Raw genomic sequence first — 25328 nt, 5'->3', positions numbered from 1 at the left:
TCTGTGGACAGGAAAGTGGAATGTATCACTACCCAAGGTGATGGAGGAGAATATGATGTCTACTGAGAAAAACCCCACAGATGGCTCCACTTGGGCCTTCCAATTTTATGTTGCAATAATGATTAAAACATATATTTACCACTGTATCACTGCATAGGATGTTAATACCAATGCATGCTACCCTAGTCACCTGGCAACATCATCAATAATGCTTAAAAGGAAACACAATAAAAAACTGACGGACTGACACAGAAGTAGAAAAAATTTAAATGAAATGGCTGCATACTGTGTCTTAGACCAAATCTATATGCCTCTTTAAGCAAGTACGGATATCATCAAAGGCATTGTCTTTCTTTGAAATAATTAGGATCAAACATGATGAGACATCAAAGAAGAGGTTTCAGGATGAGCAAAAGAAAGTCTGCTTCAGGAATAAAATTGCTTGTTATACAGCATTAGAGGAGGAGGAAGTCAAAAGCATGAAAACAATAATCCATCAACCTATGATAGCTTGACTCTGAACAAGTCAGAAAGCCAATGATCTAAGTTGGGTTCATCTGTAACGAAAGCCATGAAGCAATTGATGTCTACAGAAAGCAGAAGTCATGGGGAAGATTAAAGGCAGTTAGGAGCAGAACAGGAAAAAAAAGCACACGGAGAGAGAAACAAATGAATGGAGCTGTTGAGCCACTGTTACGTCAGGGCGTAAATGTTTGCATTCACTGAGGTGCTGTTGAAGTTGTTTTTACAAGATGCTGGACAGCATCTCAGTTCTGCATAAGGTTTGACTACATGGCATTTGGGATTGCTTCCTTTAGTTCTTACTTTCCCATGTGTCCTGAGGATAGATCTCCAATTACTGAAATGATCTCCCTGCATCTCTGTTCCTTGAAACCTGAAGAATCCTCATTTTACTTATTATCTTTTAGGCAAATCTTTTGTGTAAAGGCAATGGGTTTCTAATGAAATCTATGAATTTTGCAGTGCTGTGTTCTTGATTAATGCATGGGTGTTTTTGCATATTGTTGAGATTTGAACAGCAAATATTTTAGAGCACATGGACCTTGAGGTCAAACAGACCTGGCTTTCAATCCTGAAAGAGCTCTATATCCTCCAACTCCAACTTTCCATGCTTGAATTTCAACATTTTTAAGTGGAGATGATAATAGTGCTCCTAATAGAGCTGCTTTCAAGTTTAAATAAGATATAATGTCTTCAGCAGGATTATTTTCACATAGTGCTCGAAAGTGTTAGCTATTAATTATCCTTTGACTATTACCTCATATGAATTTATTGCTCTGTAGTTAATAAAATTACCTTTTGCAAATATTAATGTCCTATTATATATTTGAGCAGGTGATTCAGGTAATTGCCATAATATGCTAAAACACTTTTATGATACTCTGGTAGGTCAGGAAAAAAAAATAAAACAACATGAGAAAAGAATGGGTATTTAAGTCCCTTGACTATTCCAAACATACAGTAATGATCTTTGGATTATCCCTTCTAGTAGGTGGTATCATTACATTTTACTTAATTTGTTGTGGTTCTTCAAACAATCTAGGGTTTGGGGAGCCTAAGAAACAAAAGTAAATTCCCTACGTGAGTTCTGAACAACTGAGATACAAGACAAAGGAGAAAAGCAGCATTATTGATAACCTTGCAGTGGTGGTTTATATCTGACGGAAGGTGGAATATTTAATAAGAACCAGAGAATTAGATAGACTTAGCCACAACTAACCCTGGCTTTGGGGCCAAGCCTTCATGCTTAGGGTGTGAGCATAGAGAAGCAAAACAAATATATATCCTGCAAACATCCTGGCTCCAAGGAGAAAGAGGAGAAGAGACTGAAATCCCCAGTTTTTCACTGCAAAATAACCAATAATTTTAAGTCATTATTTACACCCTGGGAGAAGTAAGTGATGGGACAGAGAAAGGCTAGAAATGTTACCCTATTGGAGTCCCCTCCATGAAAAAGGGAACACCAGAAGAATGGAAAAGTATCCCCCTACCCCCATCTCTCCCAAATAAAACATATTTATTTACTCTATTTTAATTAGTCTTATATATATTTTTTATAAATCCTACATCTGTCTTGTATTATTAACATGAGTAATTGTCAGAATATTTCATATTATTATTTTTTAGACAAGCCTGAAAGACTAAGTCTAACAAAGGATTAATTTATTTTTCATATTTTTAAAATATGTGTAATTCACTATGTAGTTCATGAGTGGAAAAGTAGATCATTGTTTGAAAAGAAAAAAAAAAGCTTAGTGGTGTTACTAGCAGAATAGAAGAACTGCTTTTGCCGTGCTGACTTTCGAAAGATAAAGAAAAGAGCATCAAAACGTAATGGGCCTGGGACTATCCATTATGAAGGAGAGGGCAAGCCCATAAGTGAGCAGATCAGAGTGTACTCCAGAGTTCTGCTGTGCTCCTATGTGGAGGTATCAGAGGATGAGCGGAACCTAGATCGTATGTAGTAAAATATAGATTGGGGGAGTTGGAGCTGTTCCCAGTTCTGAATTTTCCTCCTTTGGAAAATTCATTTAAATGTGAGAGATTTGGGACCAACTTTTTCTTATCAAAAGCTGCCCAAATACCCCTTTCCTCTAAGGCCAAGTCTCAACCAGCTGATGGGTGCTCACAGATTTCTGAATGGGTAACAATTTGTACACAAACATGTGGTGTGGAAATTTATGAGAGACCCATTGAGAGGTAATGTTTTAGTACAGTCTGGTATTTATCCAATGCCAAGTGGCTAACAACTATAAATTGCCTTTTTGATTGTGATAGTTTTAGATTCAGTGAAGCTCGGTGCTTCTTCCACCTAGCCAACACTGTCCTTTTAATAACTTGTGAAAAATATGATTAGATGGTGAGATCATCGCTGAAGGATACCTGGCTTCAGTGGAATAACCTCAGTGATTGGTGTTTCCATTTCAGATGTTGTTGGAAATTGTTAATAGGTGAAACCATGCATACTGTAATCGCACCCGACCGTAATGGCTTAAGCTTCAATTCAAATTAAAACATTGAATTCATGAAGAGGAAATTGAAAAAGTTCTAAAGGGTGGAATACATGAATTAAAATCTAAATTAATGCCCTGTAGGATATAGGAGGGTGTTGAGTTGTATGCAGCGAAGATTTTATTTTAAAAATTTTTTTCAGTGACAGTAAAATTGTTAGGTAATTGCCATATTCTACCAGAATAATATTGGTACAATCTGCTTCCCAGAAATCGTCTGGTGCTTATTGTAGAGGAAGAGGTGACCACTCTAGAAAAGAAATAATACTAGAAAACATTAAATCTTTAAGAGAATTAGAAGAAAAGGTTTGAATGTCACTTTTTAAAACAAAACAAAGTGCTGCTCACCTGTATTTTGCTTTGCTGATGAATTTAGGATTCTAGTTCTTTGATGTGACTCATGGTCTTTATTTTAGCAATGTACTGTTTAGACATAGATGGGATGCTGGGAATTTTCTTGGAGGAGCTATTCCTAACAAGAGCATTGATATTGAGAATTATTGTATTTTTCCTCAATAACTTTAATTTTGATGATGTTAAATATTTTTTAAAAGATTTTTTCTCCCAATAAGATCCAATAAGCTTTTCTTAGTGAGTTAAAGTGTGGTACAGAAATGCATTTCTCAAGAACCTCAAGGCCGGGGGGCAGGGGCACCTGGGTGGTTCAGCTGGTTAAGCGTCTGCCTTCGGCTCAGGTCATGATCCCAGGGTCCTGGGATGGAGCCCACACTGGGCTCCCTGCTCCATGGGGAATCTGTTTCTCCCTCTCCCTCTCCCCCTCCCCCCTGCTCACGCTTTCTCTCTCTCACTCTCTCTCTCTCAAATAAATAAATAAATAAAATCTTTAAAAAAATAAAAATAAATTAAAAAATAGAACCTCAAGAGGGTCTGGGGAGTACCTGCTATACATCAGTTCTAGTTTATGTGAAAAAATATTAGATATTAGTCTCCTATGTAACAATTGTTTAATCATGGAATATTTAGGGCTATTTCAGTGTCTTGAGAATTTAAAATTCCTAGCTTCTAAAATACCAGTCTTCAGGCACACAAAGTTGTATTGAAATAAATGAGGATACTTGGCTGATTAGTAATGCATGAAACTTGCCTCTTTATGTATGTAAAGTGTTCTCCCTGATATAACTTCTCATTAAGCTTGGTTGCAAAGATATTTAGCACTCAGACCTCTATTCTTTAAAGTTGAGAGGGCTTTAGTTTGGAGGAAAAAAGTCCCAACATATCTTTGCCACATTGTTGTGGCCCTCTTGGCTGCCAGGTGAGGCAATTCTACTAAGAGGATACTGATTTAGATTCTTGTTTTATTTCCTCAATCTTCCAAGAGCAGTGACTTTTAATAAGCCCAAATAGAAGGCTGAAATAGGAGGGTGGGTTATCAACCTCTACTTGGTGTACACTCCTTCATTCATTCATTCATCAAGCAGTCTTTTTTTTTTTGAGATTTTATTTATTTGACAGAGACAGACACAGCGAGAGAGGGAACACAAGCAGGGGGAGTGGGAGAGGGAGAAGCAGGCTTCTTGCTGAGCAGGGAGCCCGATGCGGGGCTCAATCCCAGGATCCTGGGATCATGACCTGAGCTGAAGGCAGATGCTTAACAACTGAGCCACCCAGGCGCCCTTCATCAAGCAGTCTTGAGTTCTGTTTTTTTTTTTTTTAAGATAGAGCAAGAGAGAGAGATCAAAAAACCACAGCCCTATTATTAATAAGTTGAAATAGAAAATGTGTTTCAGATATGTGTCTACCATCGGGCCTCCTCATTTTTTTCCTTCAGAATAAAATCCATACACTCAGAAATGCGGACGTCTCCCCTTGGCAGAGGCAGAGTTGCTTTCAGAAAGCAGAGAAAGTGTGTATCTTGAGGCAACACTGCTAGAAAGAAATATCGGGGCAGGGACTGACAGGCTCAGGTTCTTCCCCCTAATGAACCAATTAGATATGTCACTCTCCTCCTTGGGAAGGAGAGGACTCCGTGTGCGTCCAAGTTTTTCTCTCCTAGTTGTGTACATTCTCCTTCATGTGTCTGAAAAGTATGGGATGGAGAATTGACTTCACCTCCTCATTTCTGCCCTCTTCACAAGTATTTGTTCCAAGCAGACAACTTGCGAGGTGTTGTGAGATATACACAGGTAGGAAACGCAGATTCCCTGCCCCTAAAGCAATCTGGTATAGAAGGGAATTTGATACCCAAAGTGCACAACTGAAATGATACTTTCTTAGAAAATCCTTCCTTGAATATTCTAAAGTTGTTTCCCTCCTATCTTAGACATTGTGTTACAGCATCAGGTTCTATTGTCAATCAGGCCACTTATGAAATTATCATCTCTCTTTGTCAACTTATATCTTTCCTGTCTTCTTCCTCGACATAGAAAGTCGTTGGAAATATTGTTGGATGAACGAATGAATGAATGGATTTTTTTTTTTTTAAAGATTTTATTTATTCATGAGAGAGAGAGAGAGGCAGAGGGAGAAGCAGGCTCCCAAGGAGCAGGGAGCCCGATGCGGGACTCAATCCCAGCACCCTGGGATCATAACCCAAGCTGAAGGCAGACGCCCAACCATCTGAGCCACCCAGGTGCCCTGAATGAATAGATATTTGAATGGGCCTTCTATTTGCAGAACTGACAGGTATAAATCCTACACTTTGATTAATTTGGTAGCAATAAGTTAATCTTTGATATATCCTTATGGATACTATGAATCCTTTGAGTAAATATCATATATGGTTCATTTTGTTTTCAAATAAGGATGTTGAAATAAACAAAAAGGTGAAAAAAATAATGTATTTTCTTGTTCCCACTCTTTCGTAATTTTTCCATTATTGTCTGCCAGAGCCTTGCAGAGGAAGTTCCTAGTGTAATATATAGAACCGATGGGTTGATGGCTATATCAAGAAGTACCTGGGTAGAGAAAAAGCCAACCAATGGGTTGCTGTCTCAATGTTGCCGTGCAACCAATGAGGAGAATGGTTGCTCCGGTGGCCGCATTTCCTTGATTCATCGGAGTACTCCTGCTACCCTGTGTCCGTGCGGTAGAGCATCATCCTCTGACAAAGATACCAGAGAATGGATAAAAATCAAGGAAAGCAGGAACAACAAACAAAAAAGTGGGGCGGAACTTTTGACCTCGTGTTTCATCTCTTGAAACAATCGTGAAAACCTTGATACCTTTTAATGGAGCTTTTAGGCCTGTGTTATGTATCTCTGAGCACCTGAACTCCTATGACAGTAAGGTCATATCCATGTGAAGAAAACACATAGATTTGAAAAAACTGAGTAATCTAGCATTTTCTGCTATTTTGTTCATCATTTTGAATCTTACAATGAGCATTCATTTAAAAGAGTCCAAACACCTGCACTGATCCTCAGTAGGTCAATTCACAATCAAATCCATTTCCTGTTGCTGAGAAGTTGAAGACAATTGTGATTCTGAAGCTACAAGTAAAAGCATTTGAAGCTAAACTTTCATCAGGAAAGACCTTTTCATATGCACAAAATGGAACGTTTCTCTTTGAACAAAGCATATTTTTAGGAAACATAAATAGTAGTCATTTTAAAACATTTTCTGATGCCTTAAGTTTTTAGAATTTCTTTTGGCCACTGTATCTCAAGATTATTGACTAAAGGTTATTGGGTAACTAATATTTGTTCTAAATTCTCAAAAATAATGTTTGTGCTCTACCAAATGTTGAGCTATCCTAATATGTCATGATGTGAATTCACATGTCTCAGAAAAAAAATATTATATATATAATTATATGTATAATCTATAATATAGATATTGGTAAGGAAGAATGAGTGTTGGAAGGAAAAGAAATAAATTTTAATGTAAGATGCTTGAGGAGTTTTGAATTTGATTTCCAGGGCAAAGAACACTAAAATATTTATTCTTGAAATATAAGAAACAAGAACTCTACATGGAAATTTAAATGTTGCACAAGCCATAAAGGGTAATACAAAAAATAAATAAATAAATACGATTTTGGCCAATGCAATTTTATAAACCAGTGCTGGAATTAGAAGGGTTTATACTTGGGCATTATGTATTACTTCACCCTTTACTGTTTTTCTATAATAAAAAGGAGGATGACAAAACATGGCTTCAAAAGAGAATGAATTTATTTCATTCATAGGACTTAATTACAAAATGTTTGCTAAATCCAAGTATACGGAGAGCTAAAGTCAGCTTTTAGTTGTTCGTACTCAGTATCCATGATAATCTTTGAAATCAATTGGAATTGTGATGCTTAAGCAAGAAGGGTTTGCTGGGAAATGCAGTTTAGATGAGAAGTCTAGAAATCGATATGCTAGCATTAAATCAGCGCTCGTCCTTCTTTCCTTAGGTTTTCTGTTTTCTCTTTTCCTGAACTTGTGGTTTTCCCGTTAGCTATGATCTCACCGTCTTTGCACTTTCTCTTCTTTGAGAAGAGAATATTATTAGAATATTATTATTATTATTATTAGAAGAAACGTTGCTATGCACATGGAGCATTTCCTATTCAGTTATGCAAGCTTTAGAATGTCAGCCTGCTCTCTGCTCTAAAATTGCATTTGCTTCACTGTGTTCTTTCTCTTTCACAAAGGCCCTTTTGCCAACATCCAGCCCCAAGATGGAAGTTTTGAAAAAGCTAATCAGCAATCATCATGGTTGGAGGAGTTTAGAATAGATGGATGAAAACATATAGCAGCACCTTAGCGTTACTATAGAACTCGAGAGGAGGTCTTGGAGTATCGGGTTTGACATCTGATTCTTACGTTGATTGGTAACAACACAGTCCTTAGAGCTAGAGGGTAGAAAAAGAAAAAAGTTTTGCCTATAAAATCTTGACAACTTCAGGGAAGAAGCTGCATTTCCTTTAGTATTCATGGGAAGGAATTCTGACTTGCTCTAAGACTGGTTGTTATTTTACAGTTCATTAATCACTGAGTGTAAAGGGCTCTGGAGGAGCAGAGGGAAGCTGGGGTCAGCCAGCCAGCAGACAGCCCATAATAATGACAGTGTGGCAGAGGTCTTCAGCCGCCTGCAGCCAGCCCAGGCGAGGGGACTGTTAGGATTAGTCACCATAACCAGTCTGGCTTGATGTGCCCTCTACTTTCAAAGAAAGCAATGCTTAAGCTTTCAAGTCCCTTGATGTAATTATTCAATGCAAATAGCATATTTTTCTAGATCTCTCAAAGTCATAAAAGCTGAGATTGAAGAGATAATGAGTAAATCAGAATGTATAATAATGTTCCCTTTCTTTAAATAATTGCCACTTGATCTGCAAAAACATTGCAGATTGGGTGGAATAATTATCACTTGTTCCATATTAAATATACAGTTATTGTACCACAGGTATGTTTTTTTCAGTTATTCCCCAGTTCTTTCTTCTTTCTCTTACTCCTCCCTGAATTCAACCCGCAGACCTCGGCAATAAACATTATAAAAACTTGATTTGCAGAGCTCTTACGGTCAAAAACCCTGGGTGAAATGCAGGGCCCTGAAATGCACTGTAACTTGATCAATATAATAGTTGAGTATTGTTTAAAAACGATAAAAAAATATCTAGCACTTTCTTTGTGAAAACTTTGTAAGAAACACATTTCTTCTTTCAGATAAAAATTATTTATAAATACCAAGAAAGTGCCCAGAATTGAATGCCTTTCAAATAATATCAGACATTTTCTGATATAAGACAGTTTTATTTAAAGGCTTTAGTGAATGTATTGTCTTTCATTTAGCACCTAATATGAAGCTTAATTTTGCATTTCATGATTAGAAGATTTGCTAAAGAAAATGGATTATTCAAAGTGAATTGCCAAGAAAATGTTTTAAAAAATGTTTTAAAATGTTTAAATGTTTTATATCTAAAATACAATAAATATTGTGTTTGGACACAAAAAATATAGGAAGAATGCATTTACTTACGAATAACTGAATTCTTAGATGCACCTGGGTGGCTCAGTTGGTTAAGCTCCTGACTTTTGGTTTTGGCTCAGATCATGATCTCTGGGTTATGAGATCAAGTACCACGTAGGGTTTTGCCCTCAGCAGGAGTCTGAGATTGGCTCCCTTTCCTTCTCCCTCTGCTCCTCCCCCTACGCATGCATGCTCTCTCTCTCTCTCTCTCAAATAAATAAATGAATGAATAATTGAATTCCTAATTATAAACCTTTTAAGATGTATTTTAAGTATCTGTAATGGGCAATGTTAACCTTTTGTAGTCATTCATTATGCTTGAAAGATACAATTTTTTGATATATGATAAAATCGCATCCCTCTTTGGATTAATTTTTTTCCTTGTTGAGCATGCAATAAGTCTATTGAGAGCCACATTTAAAACTTATTTTGATGTTTAGCTTCCCTAAGGGAATTTGTTTATGACAGTGATAGGATAGATTATCTGGTCTTTGCTTCCTTTTTTTTTTAGACATTCTAACTTTTATTCCTACTGTTTTAGAATAAAGCTCTGTATTAGTCAGCTTAGCCTAGATTGATAACAAAGAACCCCCAAATCTCAGAGGCTACAACAATAAATAATAATTTTTTTTTTGTCATATTACATGTTACCTTCAATTTGGCTGTGACTATTTCACATCTTCAATCCAGGACCAAGTTGAAAAAACAGACCTTAACATCTAGGTATATGAAGCTCACGTGACAGACAAAAATAGAAATGAGAAATGGCAGAGCCTCATGAGGGATCCTAATATTTTGCTCAAAAAATGCCATGTGTCAGTTTCACTTACATTGGCCAAAGCAAATCAAATGGCCTGATGTGGGGTAGAGCATCTCTTTTTTTTTTTCTTTTTTAATTGAACTACAGTTGACATATAATATTAGTTTCAGGTGTATAGTATAGTGATTTGACCATTATGTATATTACAAAATGCTCACCACGATAAGTGTAGTTACCATCCTGTCACCGAAGTGATTATAATATTATTGCTTATAGTCCCTGTGCTGTACTTTTCATCCCCGTGATTTTTTTATTGGTCTTTGCTTTCTAATTGTCCTTATATAATACTATACAGATCCTAGAGGACTCCATGTTAGGCAGCTTCAAGCCTTCAATCAGATCTTATATCTGCCAGAACTCTGATCACCCCCAAATGCACATGGATCTGATAGAAGGGAATTTGTGAGCTTCAAAATTTGAAACTTTATACATACAATGAAGGTCTTAGTAAACCAAGAGATACAGATTTACTTAGGAGATGAACATTACATAGACCATAAAGTGACACCTAGACCCACCCTCAGCAAAACCGGTTGGTAGAATCAAGCTGCTTCCGGATAAGATCATCTCATTTAGTAGAATTCTTGATTGGAAGAGTTTTGGCTTTTTTTCCTGAGCTAGCCTTTGCTTCTCCTCTATATCCCTGACAACTATTTAAACTGTTTGCTGACATCCTGGTTCACGCTTATATAATGGACTATAGCAAGTGTTACTGTCTTCCAATTTCTGCTTAGAACAATATAAAAACCCAGCAGATAAATTATGGGCAAGGGAGACATTACATTTGTAAAAAGGTTTCACCACAGGATTTCTTTAAATATTGTACTTCTCTAATGCAATTGAAATAATCAATTAACTTTAAAAAAGCCTTTCAGAAAGATAACCATATTTAGTTTTAGTTAATTCTTGTCATGTAGCTATTAGCACAGTGGTGATGTTTTGAAATGTCACTAAAACTAAAAGAGCTTTCCAAGTCCTCTTAATGTTTATAATTTGTCAATTTGAAATTTCATGGAATTACTCAAAAATATTTATGGAGTATTTACTGCATAGGCACTGGCAGACTGAAAACATATATATATGTATATGTATACACACACACACACTAACATTAACATTTGGCTTCTTGTAAAGATATATATTTATTTACTTTCATTTCATTTTTGAAAATAAATATGAAAAATCATTGAAAATCCACAGGACTAGGGATTTGTAAATGTGAAAACTTTTTCAAGAAAAGTACAATGGAGATTTTAGGTATCTTAAAGAAGAATACATTAATGTAGATTTTTGGCGAAAAGTTTAGAGTAGATTATTAAATATGTGTTTTCTATCAGCTAAGATTGTGTTTGGCTGCAAGTAACAAAAATTGGACTACTGTTACTTAACCTAACAGCATTTTATTTATTTATTTTTGCAACAAGAAGTCTCAATCTAGACATTTATGCTGAATTGATGCCAAGTGATCTGGCTCCTTTTTTTTTTTTTTTTAAGATTTTATTTATTTATTTGAGAGAGAGGGAGAGAGAGAGCACAAGCAGGGGGAGTGGGAAAAGCAGGCTCCCTTGTGGCTCAATCCCAAGACCCTGAGATCAGGACCTGAGCCGAAGGCAGCCTCTGAACTGACTCAGCCACCCGGGTGCCCCAGGCTCCTTCTGTCTCTCATCATTTGTAGCTTTCTTCCTTAAGATTCGTTGGATTGCTCTTCTACTTGTAGGGCATCATGTCTGCAAAAGATGTGTGTCAGCCAAGTGGGTCCCTTTTCATCCAGAGAACAAAAGCAGAAATAATCTGTTTGCATCTCAATGGCCAGGACAATATCACAAAAACACCTTCCAGATACAGGTTCTTGTTCCTCACCTAGCAATCACAATTTCTAAATCTTTGCTTTGTTTCAGCCAAACTATAGTCAGGCTTCTCTCTTCTTCAGAGAATGTCAGCTTGTCCCCTAAGCAATCACTAAAATGCAGAACTCTCCCGCCTATCAGCTTAGGCTGAGAGGTAGCTGACCAAAGCAAGACATTCTCTGTCAAACCACAAAAAATATGCAGTCTGCTTACGCTGCATTCTTTTGCTAACTGTCTTTACTTACTGCTTACCTCTCCCTCTACAAGAAAAACCTTTTTCTGTTTGATTTTGAGATGCTTCTAGATTTCTGAGATCAATGAGTTCTTCCTAATGCTATAGTCTTTCTCCTAAATAAAGTCTCTCTTTATCTAAATCTGGATTTATTTTTTATGACACTTTGCTTTCCGGTTTGGGTAAGGAGAAAGGGAGGTAGTGATATTGGGTATTAGATTGTGAAGTATCTGCGGCCATGTCAAGTATCTGCGAAAGTCTGTAAGCACTAAGCAGTGTTTAGCAGAAGCTGGCCTATTTGCCAGCATTGTTACGTAAGGAAATCATTTATTCGTTGGAAAGAGGCTTGACCCAGATGATCTATCTGAATGTTCCTCTCCAAATCCAGCAGAGTACTATGCCAAGCATAGTTCACACAAACCCCCAAATCAGCTTTTGGGCAGAGATCATATCTAATTTTAATCAATTGGGAAAACATTAAGAAACAATAAAATTTAAATTGGATTTTAATCATGTGTAGAATTTTAACAGTTGGGACAATAGCAGTACATATTTGGGCAGGAAAACATTCAGGATTTATATAGTTCATTGCTATGAAGCTGTCTGGACCCTTTATTTAACGACCAAAGATTTCCCAAATTCCCAGCTCTTATGAGGAGAACAACTAAATTCAAGGTTCCCATACATGCTAGTATTTGACCCCAAAATATAAATTTTTTGGTTTAAAAAATTGATTTTATTCCCATTTTAGTTTAGTCTAGTCTTGGTGAGAAGATAAAACTAATAGTAATTTTCTCTCCTCTTGGTTTAAGGAAGCAATGTGATAAAACTGTATCTTGAGCTCATCGAAAGTAACTTAAATCAAAGTGTCAAATATCTAATAATATTCAGAACTAGGATGAGAAAAATATCCTTCACTAATTCTCCTGGAAAAAATAATCCTGTTTTATGGATATGCTGAAAGGTGTTAATACAACTTTCAGATAGAAGATATGTATGATTTAGTGTCTTCGCAGAAATGAATGTAATACTTATGAATAAAATCGAGACTGTTAAAAAATACATTGGAAAAAACTTGAAAAATACTACTTTCCTCAAAACTTACCTCACTTTGCTTCATAAACACTTTTCAGCCACATTAGCTTATTTGATTGCTTTCTGAATGAGTGAAGAGTATCACAATTTTATCATATACTTATCTTGAGACTCTATATTGACATAATCATTTTAATGAAAATGGGAGCAGAAAATCACTTTGGTAGTTTTTATTTAAGATTTTAATCTTATCATACTACTTTTTATATACTTTTGAATAGACTTTCATGTTTCCTGGTTTCGAACAGCAAATATTCTTAGGCGGACACTCTATGAAATATTTCTGCCTTGGTTCTAGGAATAAAACACTTGGGTCAAAATTTTACTTATGAAAAGCATTGGTAGGAAATTTATGTTATTAATTCATGTAGTAGAATATATTTTTCTCTTCAGAAACATGAAACTCCTTTAATTGATTTGTTTTTGTTTTGAAAAGTTAAAAACAAAATGCAGCAAGGTATAATAAGTAGGATAACAAATACCATTGTGCCCGTCACCCAAAATTGGCCAAGATGGACATGTTCTGCTTTCTGTATAAATATGAATCTGATCTATCTATCCACTTATCCACCTTTGTGTACTTTAATATTTTATATTTTTTTCTTTGAGTGTCTCACACAATTTTCATTAAATTTATTCTTATCAGGTACTAAAGGTAGATATAATTTGCATTGCTACTGTGAATGCTTATGTCTTGCATAGCATTTTATAATTTATCATTGCTTACTTATAAGAATTCTAATGATTTTAGTATGTTGATTTTGTATCCAGCAAACTTACTAAACTCTCCATTTGATAGAACGCTGTCTAAGACTGTCTTGGATGTTCTGTGTAAATAGCAACTATTTTGTGTCTTCTTTTTAAAATTTGTATGCTTCGTATTTGTTTTTCTTGAGTTATAATATTGGCCAGGACACCCCATGCAATGTTCAATAACTGAATTTTAATAAAATGCTTGTTTTATTTCTCACATTGGTAGGAAAAATTCTTACATTTTACTTTTATGAATAATATTCCTATAGATTTTTGGTAGCACTTTATCAGGTAAATATGTTCCCATTGACTCTTAAATTGCTTTTTAAATAAATGGGTGCTGTATTTTTCAAATGAGGTTTTTCTGTACCCATTTTTTCTCCATCATATGATCTTTGAATTAATAGATTCATGTTTTATATTGAATTGGTAATTTTTTTAAAATGCATTGTCCCAACCTTGCATTCCTGGAATAAACATTTTTGGTATTTTTTGACTTTTTTTAAAATACTACACTGGGTTAAATTTGATTCCTGTTTTCTTTTTATTTCTTCATGTTTTTTGAAAGGTGAGGTTTAACTATAATTTAATTTCTGTACCATTGCCTAATTCCCATATATTCTATATTAGATTCATAAAATGAGTAAGGTAATTTTCCACAACTTTTTTTGTTTCTAAAATAATTTGGTAGACTAAGGATTACTAAAATTTTTTTTTTAAAGATTTTATTTATTTGAGAGAGCAAGAGAGAGAGCACGAGCAGGGGGTAGGGGCAGAGAGAGAAGCAGACTCCCCACTGAGCAGGAAGCCCAATGCAGGACTGGATCCCAGGACCCTGGAATCATGACCTGAGCCAAAGGCAGACACTTAACCGACTGAGCCACGCAGGCACCCCCTAATTCAGTTTTTTAATGGCTGCTGGTCTATTCAATTTTTCTATTTATTAAATCAATTTTAGTAACTTATTTTTTATACAAAATTGCCCATTTTATCTATCTTTCCAAACATATTGGCATAAAGTAATTTGTAATATTCCCTTGTGATAAAAAAAAAATCTCTAATGTTCTATCACCATCTTGTCCCCTGAAATTGTTAATGCTGTTTATTTGTACCTTCATTTTATTACTAGCATATATATTTTTTTTTTCCTTAATCTTGTTAGAGGAACCCATGCCTAAGCCTGTCACACATGTAATTTTCTAGCAACAATAATTATTTCATGAATGGACACGTGCCCTAATATACAACAGTGATGAAGGGGGAGTTTTCTGGATCTGTTGGAAAATACAGACTTTCCCTTAAAAGATAGATACAAAAAGAGGTGGCCTGTTAGTTTCAAGCATTTTTGGGCACACATCTGTGGCTGCAAACTGCTCTAATCCTATTCATACCTCCCAATAAGAAAAGGCACAGAAATAGGACGAAATAGTCAAGCAAATATGAGGGAGGTTTAACTTGAGCTACTAGATTAAATCAATAATCTTACCTCTGAACTCTCAGCTAAATGAGTCATAAAATTCCTTATTGTTTAAGTCACTTCGAAAAAGGTTTTTGCTTATTTAAATCCTAACTATTGCACCTCTATTATTTCTTCCACATAGTTGCCTATATACCATAATGTGTATTCAGAAGTTGGCCAGTAAGTGTTTTTCATGGGAATGAAGAAATCCACTGTTTTTCCTCCTCCCTAACTCCTTCATATTTGTAAGTTCTCCATCAATGTCCCTCAAGGCCACTAGCTATTCTCCTTGCCCAGTGCTACCACTCTAGGTGGTCATCAGCATCTCTAGTTTGGCCGATTGCAGACTCCCAGAACTGAACTCCTGGACTAGCCACCCTCCTTCATGTTATAAACTCCACAGCTAGACAAATTGTCCTAAACTGAAAACCTCCGTTTGCCACTTTTCTGCTTATAATCCTTTAAAGACTGAATCATCAGGGAATTGGGTTGCAAATGAGAGCAACCAACTGTGGTCAAGACTATGTTACAGCACAGTTTTCTCTGATTAACTGAGTTCGACCCTGAGTTCCAGGGCTTGGGGGAAGGAATATCTCTATACCTTCCTTTTGGGAATTCTGCCAAAAGGAAGGATGTTCATATAAGACATTGTCAGGGGTGCCTGGGTGGCTCAGTCCGTTATGTGTCCATCTCCTGATTTTGGCTCAAGTCATGGTCTGAGAGTCATATGATCGAGCTCTGCACTCTGGGGGAGTCTGTTTGAGATTCTTTCCCACTCTTGCTCGCATGTGCTCTCTCACTTCCTCTCTAAAACAAATAAATCCTTCTTTAAGACACTGTCAAAATGACACATGAAAATTGACAGTGATTCTCAAATTCTCCAGTCCAAAGTGAACAATGTGGCTTATAAAAGAAATACATTGAGCTGCCCATGTTTTTCTTTCTTTGGAAATCTTCTGGCTGACTCTCCTTCAACCTCCAGTCCTCAGCTTAGAATCTGCTTTCTCCACTGGAAGCTTTCCCATTGCCGTCATGTCCAGGTTGGGAGTCCTATGTTCTCATAGAACAAATTGTACCTAAAATGTCTTATTATTTTATATATAATTCTACATCTCCTTCCCTGGACTTTATACTCACCTCTATTTCTGCCTTGCACATAAAATCATGCATCACACAACTAGACATCCACTAAACATGTATTGGATAAATAAATAATGTATGTGTGAGCATTCAATGAAATGCGTAGAAAATAGTATTCAGTAATGCCATCTTTCTCCCTTTTCTTTCCCCTCCTTCCTAAGGTACAGTTGAAGTTGAGATCTGTTGCCAACATGAACCTAAACTCTGACGTACTAAAGGTGATCCTGGGGCAGGAAATTTGACAGCCTTTAAAACTGACTACTCTCTTTCTACAATAATTACTTCATCCCAATAATGCCTCCTGGGATTGCATTTTTCCATTTAACCAGAAACTGTGGGTGTGAGCTCCAGGGTATACCTAGGATGCTTGGTATTTTACATAATATGGTAGCCTTTATTCTTTGGGATTAGAGCTGTTTCTTTGTGTGCTGGTGGAGGCTCATGTCAACTATGTAGAGTTCCTTGACTTTACCATCTTGATCCCAACATGCCTTGCATGATAAATTTATAAATGTTGGTCTTTTTTCATCTTACTTGGTGATAATTTAAGTGTTTCACTTTCTATGTAAAATAAATTAATTTGGATATTTCTGAGTCAAAAGCTATTAATAGAACACACTGTAACGTTGAGTGGCACACTAGATAGTAAAAATTACATCATCTGTTTTTTCAGCCAATCTTCCTTTAATTTGCATATATTGGGTGCCTACTAGGTTTTAGGCACTGGAACAGGCACAAATGGTACTAAGGTAAATCAGATTTACCCCTTCTTTGAGGGAGACAGACACTTAAACCGCTCATCCTAAAACAAGCAAACAAAGCAGTGAATAAACTGGAAGCGCCGAGGAGAGGTATCCCTGGGTTAAGGTGACAGCAGCAACACTGTGTCCTTTATAGCCAACGAGGGATAAGGAATAACAGAGTCTAATTGAAACACTAAGTCTTTTGATATTTCTTAAGTTCTCCAGTGCAAAAGACGTCAGCTGTGGAGAATTAGTTAAAACAAATAGCAGTTGTATTCTATCCATGGAAATCAGACTACAGTTGTGAAAGCTTTTACTCAGAGATACCTAGAAAACAAAATACATTTAAAAGCATAGTAACTGGACATAATTTCTAAAATAATTCAGTTATTATAGATACTGCTTATGAGCCAATAGGCATTAACTTGAGGAGTTATGCAAGAGTTTCCTGAGAATGACTCAAGATCCATGCTTTCCTTATTTAAAAAAAAAGATGGTGCAAAAATAGAAAAAGATGGCTTGTGTTAATACATATACAGTGTTAACAGAAGAATGACTTATAGGATAGGAAGCATTTTTTTTCCTTTTTTATTTTTTTTTTAATTGAAGTGTAATGGGGTGTTGAAATGCATGTTCCCCTGTCTGCTAGTCAGTGAGTCCCGCCCTGGCTCACGCTTTGTCATGGCCTCGGGCAACATGCACAGGGAAAGCCCACCCCAGACTTCCAGCCACCTCTGTGGTGGATGGCACCTTCAAGGAAGTGAAGCTTTCTGACTACAGAGGCAAATACTTGAGTCCTCTTTTTCTACGCACTGGACATCACCTCTTGTCTGCCCCAAGGAGATCGCTTTCAGAGAACATGCTGAGGACTTTGGCAAGCTAGGCTGGTAGCTGCTGGGGTCTTTGTCTACTCTCAGTTTACCCACTTCGCTTGGATCATCACTCCCGAGAAGGAAGGAGGCTTGGACCCCCTGAACATGCCCCTGATGGCTGATGTAACCAGAAGCTTGTCCCAAGATTATGGTGTGCTGAAGGAAGATGAGGGCATTGCCTACAGGGGCGTCTTTATCATCCATGGCAAGGGTGCCCTTGATCACTGTCAATGATTTGCCTGTGGGTGCTCCATGGATGCAGCTCTGCAGCTGGTCCAGGACTTTCAGTACACAAATGAGCATTAGGAAATCTGTCCCGCTAGATGCAAGCCAGGCAGCGACAGAATCAAGCCCACTGTGAATGATAGCAAGGAATACTTCTCCAAACACAACTAGGCTGACAGGTGGAAAGCTTGGGCTCTAGGCCCCCACCTGTGCCTTTACCTGTATACCCCATGCTGGCCCAGGAAAGGCTACACCTGCCCCTTCAATCCCTAACCCTGGGAGGCTAAGGGCAAGGCCTTCTCATTCTCCCAGGTGGGAGCTGGGGAATGGTGACCCCTTCCCTAGAGCCCACCTAGCTGGGCACAGGCCTAGAGGTGACAAATAAAAAGTTAGGACAGGCATGATAGATAGGTAGATAGATAGATAGATAGATAGATAGATAGATAGATAGATAATGAACACGTAGAGTGATATTAGTTTCAGGTGTACAGTGTAACCATTCAACAATTCTATACATGTCTCAGTGCTTATCAAGATAAGTGTTCTTTTAATCCCCTTTATCTATTTCACCCATCCCCCACTCACTTTCCCTCTGGCAACCACCAGTTTGTTCTCATTATTTAAGAGACTTCTTTTGTCTCTCTCTCTTTTTTGATTGTTTGTTCATTTGTTTTGTTTTGTTCCTTAAATTCCACATGAGTGAAATCATGTGGTATTTGTCTTTCTCTGATTTCACTTAGCATTAATAATAAATATATAATATTTATTCATGTAAAATATATACGCACACCACATCTTTATCCATTCATCTATGGATGAACACTTGGCTGGCTTCCATATCTTGGTTATTGTAAATAATGCTGCAATAAACATAGGGGGGCATATATGTATTCAAATTCATGTTTACTCTTTTTTTTTAAGGTTTTTATTTATTTGACAGAGAGAGACACAGTGAGAGAGGGAACACAAGCAGGGGGAGTGGGAGAGGGAGAAGCAGGCTTCACGCCGAGCAGGGAGCCCGATGTGGAGCTCGATCCCAGGACCCTGGAACCATGACCCGAGCTGAAGGCAGATGCTTAACGACTGAGCCACCCAGGTGCCCCATTGTGTTTACATTTTCTTTGTGTAAATGCCCAGTAGTGGAATTACTGGATCTCATGGTAATTCTATTCTTAATTTTTTGAGGAAACTCCATACTGTTTTCCATAGTGGCTGTACCAATTTCCATTCCCACCAGCAATGTACAAGTGTTCCTTTTTTCCCACATCCTTGCCAATGCTTGTTATTTCTTGTCTTTTTGATTCTAGTCATTCCGACAGGTATAACGTGATCTCTCCTTGTGGTTTTGATTTGCATTTCCCTGGTGATGAATGATGCTGAACATCTTTTCATGCGTCTGTTGGCCATCTATATGTCTTCTTTGGAAAAATGTCTGTTCAGGTCCTCTGCCCATTTTTTATTGAATTATTATTTTTGGTGTTGAGTTGTATAAGTTCTTTATCTATTTTGAATATCAACCCCTTATCAGATATATCATTTGCAAATATCCTCTACCATTCAGTAGGTTGCCTTTCTGTTTTGTTGATGGTTTCCTTAGCATAGAAATTAATTTTTATTAATTTTTATTTTTTATTAATGATTTTAAAAAGTAATTTTTAAATTGTGCTAAAAGTAGAGAATTTTAGGGTATATGGAATTTAAACATTAAATATCCAACTATGTAATCAATATTTTATAACATTTCCATGAATGCTGTGGTAAACTGTATTATTTATCTTTAATTCCTCCTTCCTTCTCCTCCCTAGCAGGATTCACTGTGAGCCTAGTATACTTTCCTGTGCCAATGACTTTGGGCTTGGCCATGTGACTTCATTTGGCAATGGAATGAGGGTGCATTCAGAATGTACCAACTTTGAGTTGAAGCCCCAAGAAACATTAAATACTTTTGCTCACTTTTCTTGGAGATTCTTCCATCTGAAATGAAAAACACTTGACCTGGGTATTTGGTGGACTAGAATGAGAAACGTATGATCTTGAATCTAATCTTCAGTGTAAAACAGATCTTTCCCAGCCAACCTATAGACCTGTGAGCATGAAATAAATGCTTGTTGCTTTAAACCATGGAAATTTGGAGATAGTTATACAACATATGTCAACAGAAACATGACAAATACAAATAGTTATTATCTCACTGCCTCTCAAATCTATATTTGCATGAGGATGATGAAAAGAAAGAAATTAAGCTGGTGCTTTCTCAGTGCTAGATACTGTTTTAGAACATAATTATCTTATTAATAGTATAGCTTAGTGATTAAAATTTCAGTTCATTACCCAGCTTCATCACTTACTACCTGTGTGTCCTTAGGAAAGTTAACTTAATATTTCAGTGCCTAGTTTCCCTGTTGATAAATAGAAAATAATAACAGAAATAATTGCTAGCTACATAATTATTCACCAAATGTTAGCTAGTATTATCTTAATGCTCTTTGTCATAGGCCAATGAGGCAAGTTTTATTAAAGTTTTGAAGATTAAAAATTGAAGATTGGTAATAGTAACTGTTCTTGCGTGGTTTTAAACTCAGGTTTATTATAAAGTCCATACTTATTGCATGGACTTGTGAGTTAGAAATCTTTTTATCCTACAGATTCTACATTTAATAAAATCTCTTAAGGCTCTCTTTTTTATGTCAGGTTGCTTTTGGATAAAGGTATCTAATTATATCAATATGCTCTAAAATTTGTGGAAAAAACAAATTAAAAAATGAGGAATAATTCCTATGAGAAAAACGTAAGAGGAAGAATATTTAATCTGAAGAGAAAAGGAGAAGGGGAAATGTGGATTCTCTTTCTGATTATATAAAGCATTTTAAGCTTTTGTGTTTTTTTAAACATACAAAGGTAAAGAATGTCATAAACCCCAATATACTCATAACCAAATTTTATTAATTGTTAATATTTTCAAAACATTTTTAAATTCAGAAGCTAGGGGCACCTGGGTGGCTCAGTTGTTAAGCGTCTGCCTTCGGCTCAGGTCGTGATCCCAGGGTCCTGGGATCGAGCCCCGCATTGGGCTCCCTGCTCCGCGGGAAGCCTGCTTCTCCCTCTCCCTCTCCTACTCCCCCTGCTTGTGTTCCCTCTCTCGCTGTGTCTCTCTCTGTCAAATAAATAAATAAAATCTTTAAAAATAAAAAATAAAAAATAAAAAAAATAAATTCAGAAGCTAGTCACAAGATGTGATAAGTTAATCCTGCTTTTTTGGAGATATAAAAAAGTAACTGAGTTGTCTATTGCTGTATAGCCAATTGCTCCAAACTGTAGTGGCTTAAAACAACACAGTTATTATCTTAAAACTTCTGTTTCTAGAAACTGAGCACAGCTTAGCTGGGTGCCTCTCCTGGAGATTTCTCTTGATGTTTTAATCATGCTGTCAGTTGTGATCTCATCCGAAGGCTCAAGTGGGAAAAAATTTACTTCCAAACTCAGTAATATAGTTGGTAAGATTCAGTTCCTTACAGGATTTAATTTTTGATGGCTTGTTGGCAGGAGAATTCCTTGATTGCTATTGGCAGGATTTAGATCCTTAACATTTATTGGCCAGAGACCTTCTTCATTTCCTTTCCATGTGTTCTCTCCATAGGGCAGCTCACAATGTGGCAAATGGCTTCCCTTAGAACAAATGAGTGCGAGAGCAAGAGAGAATAAGCAGCCAAATGGAGGCCATAGTCTTTTCTACAACCTAGTCTCAGAAATGACATTCTGATCAATTTTGCTATATTCTGTTTGTTAGAAGTAAGTCAGTTAAGTCTAACCCCCACTCAAGGGACACAAAGTCGTGAATACCAGGAAGTGGGATGTTGGCAGCCATCTTCGAGGCTGCCTTCCACAGGTTAGGTATAACTTTAAAGCAGACGATGCCCAAAACAACTCTATAAATATAGGAAGTAGAAATTAATGAAAATTCTTCTCTGACTTATACAACTGTGTGTTTGGCAGGTGGCAACAGAACTTTGGGCCTGGTTGGGGAATTCACATTCACAAAGCTCTTTATGAGGATATCATTATTTATCTGAAATCAACTAGACTAGTGTTTTTCTATTAGGGATCCTTGAAATCCTTGGATGTTGAGAAATACTTTCAGAATTCTCCACTTTTAGAAACATGAGGCTAATATGGTTTATAAAATCTATCCTTCCTTTTAAGCAGTTGAATCTTAAATATATATATATATATATATACACATACATATATATCTATACATACATATATATATATATTTGTTAAGTGAATCAATGAATGAGTGAATAAGTGAATTAATAAAACTCATTTGCCTATTAGGCATGCTAAATGATGGGTATCATTTAGGATTCTTAACTCTGACATTAATTATCTGAAGAAGGAGTTTCTTGAATGAAAACAAATTCTAGTTACTATGTACTTTCTTACAAATTTTCCCTGGACTACAGTATCTATTAATTGACATTTTATTTAAATTTTTTGGAAAAATAAACACTAATATTCTATTTGCATTCATATAAGTTCTCTTTAAAATTATATTGAGATTTTGGTTGCATTTCAATGACAAAGACTTTCTAAGAATTGTGAATGGATAAGTTTTGCATCCAGGCCTCAGTTATGTTTTCCCAGTGATTGATGACATTGTGAAGTTAGATTTTTACTTTCCTGTGCAAAATCAATTTTTCAACTAGAGTAACCTGCAACTGTAATGAGTTTGGAAAAATCTTTCTGGTTTCATGCTGAGATTCCATTAGCTGCATTTAGAGATTGCTATATACACAGATGCACAGAACCAGTGGAATGCTGTTTTTCTGTAGTTGCCCCAAACCATTCAGTGGCATATGTTTAAATGAGTGTCCTAAAATTACAGCCTTTGGAGAGCCTTAAAAGTCTGGGACAAATGTTGTAGTGTCAGTTAATGTAGTTGTCTTCAAATCTATAAGCTTATTACTCCAGAGTAAATGTTTTACTTGGGGAACTTCCAGAAATAATAGGCTTTTGGTACCCAGTGAATTCTCCAACTAAAAATGTCTCTAAAATGTCTATGTTGAGAGGAAGCTAATTCTTCATTGTTTTTTGAAAGTTCAATAATGCCAAAGCAAAATACATGTGTCATATTTCATAAACTAAATGGAAATTAGTATTAAATTTTATTTGAAGGTTGCAACATTTTAGCAGTAATAATTTATTCATATTGCCATTTACTCTGGTGTGAATTTGTTCATTTAAAAAAAATATGAAGCTGAGTCAATCAAGGATTTTACTAGTGGCATTAATAGTAAAACACTTATAATTCCCATGAAAGAAAATTTATTAAGTAAATGCTCAAATCTCTGTAGTTATGATAAATCATTTTAAATAAATTTTTTCACCTATTTTCAAGACTGTCTCTCTTTATAATTTATTTGATCAATTGATCCCCTTCCTTACATAATGACAATGATTCCACTAATTTTTTCTGCAGAAGTTCTTGATATCACCAGTGTTCTCCATCCCATATATCTACAGACTTAGAATGTTTTAAAAAAATGTTCTGAAGATGACAAAAGGGAAGTCAATTTAGTGTGTCTTGGAGGGGGGAAGTAAGTCTAGTACAAAGCAGGCAACACAAAGGAACACTTGTGAAGAAATAATGTTAAAATATCCAGAGGTGAGAGAATAGTATATGACCTTGCATTATCCATCCAATCGTAGCAGGGCTGCACAAAATGCCTTTGAGATTTCCCACTGGATACAACTCCATCACATTACCTATTAGGGTGGTGACAGGATTTCTACTTATGTTGCCCTTGTGAGAAACCCCCTGGAGTATTAAGTTCAGTCCTGGACAACACAATACTAGAGAAATGGAAAGACTGAAGGGGGTTTTAAGAAAACAACACACTGTAGGAAATATCATGGCTCATAGGGCTCAGAGGGACCCAGAAAGGTCATCTAATCTCTCAGCCTGCCTCTGGGCATGATTGCATTTAAACGATTGAATCTCCTTTGAGAAAGGAAACTGTACATTCCTACTGTTTTAATGTTTCAGATGTGTATTTGGGACATTTAACCTAGACTCATCAGACTGACTTTTTTTTGTTAAACATATTTAAAATTTGAAGTGCACAAATTTTAGGTTTAAAGCTCCATAAATTTTTTATAATGAAAACACTGATGGGATTACAAACCAAATCAAAACATGCAACATTCTCAGCATTCCAGAAGCCTCCTTCAATCCACTTCAAGTCAATATTTCCCCCTACAAACACACTGAAAGTAACTACCGTTTTATTTCTATTCCTATTAATTAGTTTTCCTATTTTTGAACTTCATATAAATATTATTATATATGCTGGTCTTTGTTTCTGGGCTGTTTTGTTCAACATTATATAATTCTGTCTTGAATAAAGGAATTTGCTTTTTTGTTGTTGCTGTTCTATGGCATTCTGTTATATGAGTATAGCACAATTTGTGTATCCATCCTAATGTTGATGAATATTTTTTTCCATTTTGTCTATTATGAATAAAGTTGTTTTGAGCATTCTTGTGTATGTCATTTGGTGCAACTATGTATGCATTTCTATTGGGAAAATAAGTAGGAGTGGATTGCTAGATCACAGATTATGTGTATGATTAACTTTAGCAGTATCACCAAACTCTTTCTCAATTATACTTTCATTATCAGTGCATAAGAATTTCTGTTCTTTCATAGTCTTACCACTACTTGGCAATGTAAGTTATTCTTAAGTCGTAACCATTTTGGTAGTATGTATTGATATCTCATTGAGGCTCTAACTTGTGCTTTCTTGATGACTAATGAAGTTGAGTATCCTTTCATATCCTTATTGGATATTTTGATATTCTCTTTTTAAATACCTATTAATGACTTCTGCTATTTTTAATTGTGCGTTTAAAAATCATATATGTATATATACATGTATCTTTTTAGATCTGAGTCTGTTTTTGATTCAGGGCATCCAAATTTGCCCTGGAGGTTACTCTATGATAGCTAATCTAAAAAAGAAAGAAAAAGAGAATGTAGGATTGCATGAGGACACATTTATAAGGAAGGCCTGAAATTGATGTATATCATGTCTATACACATTTTATTGGTCAAAATTTGATTTAGCTACAGGAGTTCCATTAGTTACGGGAAAATGTAATCTTATTGATTAACCTTGATATAGAGACTATAAGCCT

General features: G+C 36.1%; 1 pseudogene; it reads left to right on the top strand.

The window, feature by feature from the left end:
- The first annotated feature begins 17715 nt into the window (after positions 1 to 17715).
- Positions 17716 to 18302, top strand: LOC116625270 (annotated as a pseudogene).
- Positions 18303 to 25328: the final 7026 nt, after the last annotated feature.

This window comes from Phoca vitulina, unplaced genomic scaffold (genome assembly GCF_004348235.1).
Source record: "Phoca vitulina isolate PV1807 unplaced genomic scaffold, GSC_HSeal_1.0 scaffold76, whole genome shotgun sequence".
NCBI classification, from domain to species: domain Eukaryota; kingdom Metazoa; phylum Chordata; class Mammalia; order Carnivora; family Phocidae; genus Phoca; species Phoca vitulina.
This window is presented reverse-complemented; position numbering and strand designations above follow the sequence as displayed.